Source organism: Musca domestica, unplaced genomic scaffold, assembly GCF_030504385.1.
Source record: "Musca domestica strain aabys unplaced genomic scaffold, Musca_domestica.polishedcontigs.V.1.1 29, whole genome shotgun sequence".
Classification (NCBI taxonomy): Eukaryota; Metazoa; Arthropoda; class Insecta; order Diptera; family Muscidae; genus Musca; species Musca domestica.
Window position 1 is genome coordinate 4388063 of NW_026712296.1, and position 11122 is coordinate 4399184.

Genomic DNA, 11122 nt, shown 5'->3' on the forward strand with positions numbered 1-11122 from the left:
TTGTTATAGCCGCCATATAAAGGTAACTCCCGATATTCGGTATTTTTATGATTTTCGCCACATTTTTTCATGAATTTGTCTTAAAATTGATATTTTTAGGTCATAATGGGTTCTAGCTCCTGTAGCGAAATATTATATGTATAGGTCCACGTATTTATATAGCCCCCATATTAAGGTACAACTAGATATTTGTCTACAAATTGGTAATTGGGTTCAAGCTCCGGTGGCGTGACTTTTAATGTATAGGTCCACGTTTTACTATGGCGCACATATAACGATACCCACCGACATTCGGTATTTTGATAATCCTAGTCTCATTTACACACGAAATTGTTTAAAATTTGAAATTAAGAAGATTTGGTAGATGACAATCCTTAAAGTATAAAATTGTCTATAGAGGTTCCCGTTTTGGTATGGCGCCCATATAACGACCTCACTCACTTCATGTTTTTTTTTTATTTATTTATTATTTATTTATTTATTTATTTATTTTTTTTTTGAAAAGTTTAACAGCATTTCCCAAAAAAACATTTTTATATAAAAATGTTTCCATTACCCAAAGGTGGAGGGTATCAAAAGTTCGGCCAGGCTATTAATAGTACGGCATTACGATATTTGAAGATTATTTCATGTCAACATGTTGACCGTACATGTTTGAAGATTATTTCATGTCAACATGTTGACCGTACATGTGCTTCAAATGGTCGATCGGCTTAGTCTAATTATGGGATATATTTTCTAACATTTCGGTCGGTATCTTATGAATAAATAATCCAAACTCTTGCTTTTTCGGGTACATTGGTAGCTTTTGCAATGCTTCGGACTAATCTTCACTTCAAAATCGACAATTCTGTTTATGTACGTAACCATTGGGCCGAAAATAGGCTTCGTCGCTGAACATAATATTTCTTTTTTAACAGGGCACATATTTTGAAAATAAAATTCAATGATTTGCAAGCGGTGTTCGATTGTAAAATAATTCATAGTAATTCATAGTCAAATTGTAGTCAAATCTGAAGACAGTTTGACAGTGAATCAACACAAAACGTTCTTGATCTATTTGAACCAATGTTGTCAAGAAGATAAAGAATAAAACAATTAAAAGGACATCAATACCCTCCAACATGAGTTCAAAGAATGTTTCTAAATATAAGTGAAGGAATTCAATATTGCTTCAATTAATCTGCAAATACAAGTGAGATCGGTTGATGAATGCAGTTAAAAATTTTAAATGCAGTAAAGGAAAACCTGAACTTATCCAAACCATTTCAATTTTTATACCCTCATTCATATGACCAGAGAGGGTATATTTCTTACGGCTAAAACGTGCCTTATCGAAATAGCGGTTTTAGACCCTAGGTCTCTTTGGACTAAATCCGTACAGGACATTTGGAGTCGATCTAGCGATGTCCATCTGTCCGTCTGTCTGTCTGGCTGGCTGGTGTGCACGATATCTCTCGAAGCGAGTATCCGATTTGATCCAAACTTGGTACATCGTAATATTATTATCAAACCTACCTCCCCACAAAGGATCGAAATTTTCAAGAAAAATATTGCACCGAAAGAGAAAGGATAATCCGATTTTTCTAAAACTTTGTAAATTCTAATATTTGTATCAGGTGCGAAACATAGACAATATACGCCCACTCCATCAAGTACCTTGCCCACAAAGGGTCAACATTTTAAGAGTTGGATTGTCTCAAATTGCACACATCAGAATATCGATTTTAAGCCGAGATCTGGTGTGAATATGGAAGGATCAAAGTTTTGAATAACCGAAACGGTCATTAAATCCAAAATAAGCACCCGGTTCTCTTTATACTTCATACATCTCGTTATTCTACTAAAAAAGTTCAGTGTTGAAGATGGAATATATCGGTCCACCCATTCTGGTACCTCCCCCACAAAAGGTCAAAATTTTGAATATCCATGGAGCTCATAAAATGCGAAATTAACAACCTATTTCATTCAGACTTGGTAAATCTCAATATTTCCATCAACACAAGATCTCTTATAAAGATGGTAGAGATCGGACCATTCCTTCTGGTACCTGCCTCACAAAGGGTCAAAGTTTTTAATAGCCAAAACAATTATAAAATCAGAAATAAGCATACGTTTCTCTTTATATTTCACACTGCCCATTATTTCTACTAACACAAGATCTGTTGTGAAGATTTGATATATCGATCAATTCAAAACAACTTGCGAAACCAGTCAGCGATTCTTTACAACTTGCCATATCGAAATATTTCTCTCAACCAGAAACCTGAGATGAATATGGAATTTATGATTTTGCATAAAATAGGATGTAAATGTTCGATTTTCTTGTCTATAACAATATTTTTATTTGTATTAGATGAAGTATGAAAATGGATTACTTCGGTCGACTATATCTGGTGCCTGTGGTAAAAGGTATCTGGAATTTAGGTCCGATACGAAATGGTCAATATAGGCCAATTTGAATAATTATAACAGATGTCAAAATATATTTAAATAATTGGTTGCGGGTATACATCTGTCGGCAAAATCGATTGACACTTTTAAACTTGTTTAAATATATTTTGACTTGCGTTATGAATATTCATGATATTGAGCCTATGTTGAGCAGGTATCGATCGAGTTGGCCAATATTTTATATTTCATCTGCCCTAAGTGGGATATACACTATACCACTTCGTTCACTTTACATGAGATATATTAAAATGCTGAAGTTAACGGGGGAGTTATCAGAAAGAGTTGATCGACATATCCTATATTTACATCAGGTCTATTGTTGATAAAAACATTGAGATACACAATCGCAGACTTTATAATTATTCCAAATGTTGCCTCAAGAAGGAAAGATATCGGAAAAAGTGGACTGATAAATTCAATATTCACATCAGTTCTCTGCTTGGAAAAAGTGTTGAGATAAACAAAGTTTGACATAAAACGTTGACCTTTGTAGAAGATAGTATCAGAAGGAGTGGACCGATACATTCCATCTTCACAGCAGATCTTGTGTTAGTAGATATAATGAGAATTCGTTATTCAAAATGTAGCCCATTTGGTACCTCAAAAGGAGTAGTCCGATATTTTTCATTCTCACGCCAGATCTTTTGCTGATAAAAATAAATATAAAATGAATCAGAAGCTTATTTCGCACTTTATGAGCTTCTGACCCGTTGTAGGTACCAGGAGGCGTGGACAGATATATCCCACCTTCACACTAGATCTAACGTTAGTAGAAATATTGGGATGTGTGAAATTTCAAGAGAATCGGAGTCTTATGTCGCATTTTATGAGAGTTATAATTATTTAAAATATTTAATCTTTGTGGGGAGCTGCATAAGGGGGTGGGCCGATAATCTCGATTTTAACACCTGACATAGAACTGATATAAATATTGGGATTTGCCAAGTTTGCACAAAATTGAAATAATGTTGACCTTTTGTGGGAGAGGTACACGAAGGAGCGGACCGATATTTTTCAATTCCGAACTCGATCCCAGTTTGACAATAATACTATTATGTACCAAGTTTGAATCAAATCGGATGCACCATGGACGCACGGACACCCTTAGTTCAGATTTGGTCCAAAGAGACCTAGGGTCCAAACCGTTATTTCGATGAGGCACGGTTTGACCGTTTCAAATGATATAGCCATATGGCTGAGAGTATAATAATCTACAAATATGTGCACTCAACAAGTCATGAAAGTTGAATTTATGATGAGTCATAGTTTGAGGAGGAAATTAGATTATGTCTATAATTGAGATATCGGTTACTTCAGATGCTACGGCATCTACAAAACCGATGTCCACAAATTTTGACACATATCTCCGAAACTTGTTGAGCTACATCAATGCTTGGGGTTTTTTCCTTTATTATTTGTTCCTTTCAAAAGTGCATAGGATTATTTCCTATTATAAAATTGTAACATGTGTTTTGAGGGTTCAGAAGGGCGATCGACTCTGTTCTTCAGGACACTAATTTCGGTATGTGTATACATATAGGGTGCTATACAACCATTATAACTGGGATACAAATTTTTAGACCTAAATACACGACATACATTTTGGGGTAAGGCATAATATGAAAACATATAGCGACACTTGAAAAAACCGACACTTGATATTGATTTATATTTCAGATATTACACCTAAACCGGTGAACAATTTATCTGAATCAAATATCTTTTTTGGAATGATTAATATTATATGGAGTGGGTGGTGCCAAAGTCAAAACAATTTTTTTTCAACATTTTCTGCAAATGTTCATCTCTAATTAAAGGATTTCGGCATTGTTTTTCTCAATATATATATATTTTTTTAATTATAAAATTATATAAATTTAATCGATGGCATATATTTACCCAATTTCATCATTGCTTTGGAATGACACTTGAATATCCTTCGAAAACAAAACGGGCAACAACAAAGTTATGTTACGGTTCCGAGGTATGTAGGTTGTTGGTTAGGTATGACGACATCCAAAGTTATTTTATTTTTTTCTTCTCACAACAACTTTAAATCAATTTTTAATTTCACTGTCCTATTGTTACTTTATTTCGAATTTATTTCAAAGTGTATTTTTAACTTTTTGCCATTACTTTTTTAAACATATAATTCTCGATTTCTTAGTTTTTCACTTCCATATTTCACAAATATTCTTCGAATAATATAAACACAACGGAAAGGACGAGAACAATGAGAAGTTCTATTCTTCGTCTTCGTCTTCTCTATTTTTTTTTTTTTTGAAGTGTGTGTGTGGGGGTATTTACGTTGGTGTGATTGACGACTAAAACAAGGATACCACTGACAGCTAATGCATGTCGTTTTGTTAGTATGTTTTGGGGGTTGTATTTGTTTGACATTTGCTTGTGTCATGTTTTGTTTTTGGTTCTCCCCCTTTTCTGACATTTTGGCATTACAAATGAAAAAGTGACAGTTACTTTTGACACTGGAAAACAGTTTCCAGGTGCTTTCATTTGACTTAACCATGATAAGAGCAAATGAGCATAAGAGAAAAAACGACATTTTGGGAAAATATATTCAAAAGAGCAAACAATGAAAAAACCCAAATGCATTTTGGAGCGGGAGAGTGAGAGAGAGTTTTCCAAAGAGTTTTCATTTAGTTCACAAAAATTTACCAGTATTTCATTGAGTTTCCCCAAAAATGTTTGCTCGTTGTTTGGGAAGAATTCAAGTACCTCTCTTCTTCTAATTTATCGAACTTTTTTTTCCTCCACGTTTCCTGACAACTTGTAAATGCCTTTAAGATTTTTGCTGTCCATATGAGTCATGACCAACGATTTGAGGGGTTTTCGATGAATCTAAGTATGTAAGTAATTGTCATTGTACAAAATGCAATGCTGCTGGTAAAAAAAGTGGAGATATTATTTTTGGGGAATTTTCCAAAACAAACGGAGGAATCAACATATTACACAAAAGAAGAACTAATATCCAGTTATTAGAGTTCACATAAATTGCATACTAATTTCATACCCTGTAAGAGTTATAACAAATCAAACTAGTATGCCCTCGTTATATAGGTATAGATCGAATGTTTGGACCGATATTTTGTATTTTTGCACTTGACATGGGTCTTGATTTTGGCTATTTGTTGACAAGGCACGACATAAAGAGGTCTCATAGTGTCCCTGTTTCACATCCAATATTGTGTTTCTTTTATACCCTTCACCTTGGAAAGGAGGGTATATTAACTTTGTCATTCCGTTTGTAACATCCCTAAACTATTCGTCGTAGACTCCATAAAGTATATACAGGGTGAGATGAAAAAACTGCAAGCAACTTAACACTGCTGTCATTTTTTAAGCCACTCGCCCCACAGCTGTTAAAATTATTCCAGTGACAGCTACAAGCGTACAAAAGCATTTTGGTAAGAATTTTCCCGAAAAAAGTTACTCGTGATGGAATTCAAGCGTGATAGTGTGATTTCTTTATATTTGACTGGAAAAAACACAAGTGGCTATCGTTAAAGCACTCCAGCATTTAAATGTGAATAAATCTTTTGTGTCTCGTACCATCGCTCGTTACTGTGATACTGGTAGCGTATCCAGACGTCAAGGAAGTGGACGGAAGAAAACAGCAACATCAGAAGAAATGGTTCGAAAAGTAGAGAAGCGACCCACGTCACAGTGGCCGAAAAATGGCTCGTAAGCTGGACATATCGCAATATTCCATTCGGCAAATACTGAAAAATGAGCTCGGGGAAAATCCATTAAAATTCCAAAAAGTGCAAGAACAGAAAATAGACTCAAAAGAGCTAAGGAGTTGCTTCGTTTGGCCGAAAGTGGTGAACTGCCGAAAGTGGTTTTCTCCGATGAGAAAACATTCGTTGTCCACCAAAAACCAAAACTCAAGCGCCGCTCGTAATTATTGACCTTGGCATCGGAATAAATGCCGAATATTTTCGCGAAAATATTTTGGAGGATGTATTAAAGCCTTGGGTACGCAAACATTTTGGCCACAGACCTTGGATATTCCAACAGGACTCAGCACCATCGCACTCAGCACGCTCCACCCAAGAATGGTTACAAAATGCGGTTCCTCGCTTCATTTCCAGCGCACAATGGTCACCAAAATCTCCGCATACTAATCCGTTGGACTATTGTGTCTGGAGTATTTTGGAAAGCAAGGTTGGCATTAAAAAGTACCAAAGTGTCGATCACCTCAAGCAAGCGCTTCGTCGAGAATGGACCAAAAAACCGCAGATCAGCATTCGGAGTCGATTTAGGGGTGTGCGTACGTCTGTCTGCCTGGCAGGCTGGTGCGCTCGACAACTCTCGAAAGGAATATCCGATTTGATCCGACCTGGGTACATCGTAATATTAGATATGGTGTGATACTAGATATGGTGTGAATATGGTGGATATGGATCCACTCTTTCTTGTACTTCCCCACAAAGAGGTCAACATTTTGAACAACCACGAAGCACAAAAGTGCGCAAATAACATCCGATTTCATTCAGATTTGGCAGATCTCAATATTTTTATCCAGCAGAAGCTCTGCTATAAAGATGGTAGAGAACGAACCATTTCTTCTTCTCATTGCACTCAAACAAACATTTTTACTGACACAAGATATGTTGTGAAGATGATATATATCTGCGAACCCCTTATGGTAACTCACCCCACAAAGGGTCACAATTTTCAATATTTTTATCTGTCATAACGTGGGAAACAATTCAGCAATTCTTTACAACTTGATATACCTAAATATTTTTCTCAACCAGAAACCTGAGATGAATATGGAATTTCTGATTTCGCAACAAAATTTAATATAAATGTTCGATTTTCTTGTAATTTTGGTCATACCAATATATATACCCTACAACACAAGGTAGTCAGGGTATTATGTCTTTGTGCATTTGTTTGTAACAAGCAAAAGGAAACGAGGTAGACCCATAGTTCCTTTTGAGGATCTTCATAGAATCACTTTCTGAGTCGATTTATGCATGTTAGTCCGTCCGTCCGCATTTATTATTTGATTGAGATGAAATTTTCCAAACAACTTTTGTTTGGCCCAAAGACGAACCCTATCAAAATTGGTAATAATCGGATTTAGATAGCTTCCATATATCTTCAACAGATTTCGGGTTAATTGTACACCAAATAGTCAATATCAGTCTAAACGACCTGAATTTTGGAGCATCCTAACGAATTCAGTCTAGAAGAAAGTAAATCAAATTTGATGAAAATCGGTTTAGATATATGTAGCTATATCTCCCATTGGTATGTTTCATCCTATTTGATTTTTAAGTCCCTCACATGCGTAATATGCATTCGACAGCAATGATATTTGGTACCAGATATGTTATAGATTTCGAAAATACATTTGCCAAATTCTATCGCTTCAGATTTGGATATAGCTCCCATATGTATTATTAATCAGATTTCAGGTTTATTGTGCAGATAATGGCTTATATCAGCCCAAATGTACCGAATTTCGACTCTTTCGACGAATTTCGGCCTAAAAGCAAGTGCTTCAAATTGTGGTTAAAATCGGTTCAGATATAGTTATAGCTTCTATATATGTATGTTTCATACTTTTTGACTTATTTAAAATTCAAGACACCCAAATATAGTCTTCCTGTTGAGCTTCGAATTCTCGGAATGTGCATTTTGACTTAAATGAGATTTTTCCAATCAAAACATTTCTGTGGAACTGACATTCATCAGTGACAAAAAAATAATCAAAAATACTTAAATATAGGTTTTCCACTTGAAATGAGTGCTGATAGAAATTCCGGAGAGTGAATGAGAGCGGGAGAAATTTTTGCTACGATGGAAAAGCTTTTTGTGTTCTCTGTCGATTTTCCCCCGTATTTCAGTGTCTTAGGTTATTTGAAGGAAATCTCAAGTCAGTGCCCGTTATTACGTTAAGCATCGTGTTTGTATGAATCGCGTGCGGTCATACCCCATAGTCTGAACTTAGCAAAAGATATCATCGATGGCGATGACGATGACAACGGCAATGTTTTTGCATTGACAAGTTGTCTATTGACTTCTTTTTCGTTCTTCGCAACACCAAATGGCCTGAGCAATCAGGTCATAACAATAACATCTCCAAATAAGAAAGAAAAATAGAGAAAAGAAGAAACAAATTTAAAAAAATTAACAAAAATGTGAAAAAAAAAACAGATTAATAAAAAAGTAGTTGTTTTGCAATTAAAACTAAAATCGATGAGCATGACGTTGGGCCTGTAAAAGTTCGCTTTTTATGGAGATTTTTCAATGTGTTCGCTGTGTTTGTGTGCGGCTTGCTGGCTGGCTGTGTGTCATTTCGTGAAGTGAAGTTGAAACAGAAGAACAAGCAGAGAATTTGAAAAAGAAGAAAAAATAAAACACACACACACACACACCCGAGAAAAAAACACGGGCTGATTCTATAATGTGTAGGTATGTGTATGTATGTGTGTATGCACATTACACACACTTATATAAAAACCCCAAAACGAAACAGGCGAAGGACTTTTTTTAGAGTAAAAGGATAATACAAGTTCACATTAAGTATTGGAAAATACAACTTGCTTCGAGAATTCCTTTTGGAGAACACAAGAATATAAAAAAACATTCTAAAATAATTCTGTTTTATAAATAACTAAATTCGGGATATATTCATTGTCCAGCAATGAGTGGAATAAAAATAACTTCAAAGTCGTCGACGTATAACTCGTTTCTGTTCGTCGTTTCGTAATACGATAAGACAGAACGAAAGAAAAAAATTCTTTGTGAAAAATCCATCCATTGTGGCTGGCTTAACAAAAAAAAAAAAAAAATGAAAACGGAGAAAAACCCCAAGAAAAATAAAGTGCTAACGGGTGTAAAAATGTTTAAAAAAATATAGCCTCATAAACCATAACAAAATATTAGTTCAAGTGTGTGTTTTTTGTTTTTACATATATATTCTAATAAATATAACCTTTACACATGTTTATGTGTGTCTGTCGCCATACATTATTTCGACTCCATTGACGAATATTGACATTAAAACAACTTTGAAGTTGTACGTCACAAGAAATTCTCTCAAGGATTACATAAAGTCTTCAGATTACAAACAAAAAACAATTCAAAGAGATTTCAATTAATATTTATTTTAATAGAATTTCAAATTTGTGTCGTGATATTACTCAACTTAAAGATGCCATCGAGCCATCCATCTATCCATCGATCTATCTATCTATCTATCTATCTATCTATCTATCTATCTATCTATCTATCTATCAGTCTTGTCTTGTCGCGATATTTTCCATAAAAATGTTTCCTTTTTCAATTGCCACTATTTCCACTATTGTTATTATTGTTATTGTCTTTGTTCATTGGTTTTTGTCCTCAGCTACTTCTTCCCTTGTGCGTGTTGACAACGTGGCGCCAGCAAAATATTAACATAGCATACTCGTAGTTACTATACCCCACCTACTTCTTGGTTCTGTCATTAACTGTCCTACATTGCTGGGTGGTTAACGGCAATGAAATGAAATACTTAAACCTACACACACACACATACACACTCCCATATTCACTCACATGGGAGATTTCATAAATTTAGAAATAAAACAATAAAAAACAAAAAAAATAAAATTTAATTGAGCGAAACTTTTGATACCATCCAGTATAAGTGGACCAAACTATATAAATTGTTTGTAGAATAAAGATCTTTAAATTTCCACGGTTCGGAATTAGCAATAACGAATGTTATTGATATTTTCGACATTTTTGAATATGAATTTGATGAGTGGGCTAAAAATGTGAAATCTAAATAAAAAGTCTACATCCAGTGGAGATTCAAAAAGTATCCTTTTGAAGAATTTTCCAGTTAAAAAACATTAAGATCGGCCGCTATAGAAAAACGGGGACCGAAATATTCAATGTTCTGTCACTGAAGATAAATCCGTGAAATTTTTGGCTAAGGTCATCAAAATACCGAATATGGGGAGCTACCGTTATAAAGGGGCTATGCGAACACGTGGACCTATATATATCATGTTCCGCCATCGGCGCTAGAACCCATTGCGAATTACAAATATCAATCATTAGACAAATCCGTGGAAAAATGTAGCAAAAATCATCAAAATACCGAATATCGGGAGGTTATACAAAAACATGGACATACATTGTTTCACCACCACAGCTAGAACCCATTATTACCTACAAATACCAATTTTTGGACAAATCCCTGGAAAATGAGGCAAAATCATCGAAATACCGTTATATAGAGGCAATACAAAATCGTGAACCTATACATACATGTTCCGCCACTGGAGCTAGAACCCACTACAAATACCAATTTTTAGACAAATTCGTGGAAAAATGTGGCAAAAATCTTAAAAATACCATATATAGGGAGGCACCGTTATATGGAAGCTATACTAAAGCGTGAACTTATTCATGCAATATTTCGCCACCGGAGCTGGAATCCATTATGATATACAAATACCAAAATACCAATTTACAGACAAATCCATAAAATAATGTGGCAAAAATCATCAAAATACCGAATATCGGGAGGTACCGTTATATGGGGACTATACCAAAGCGTGGACCGATATATCTCATTTGCAATACCGACCATCCTAGACACAATAAAATTGTTGTGCTAAATTTTGACACTCTGCGTCAA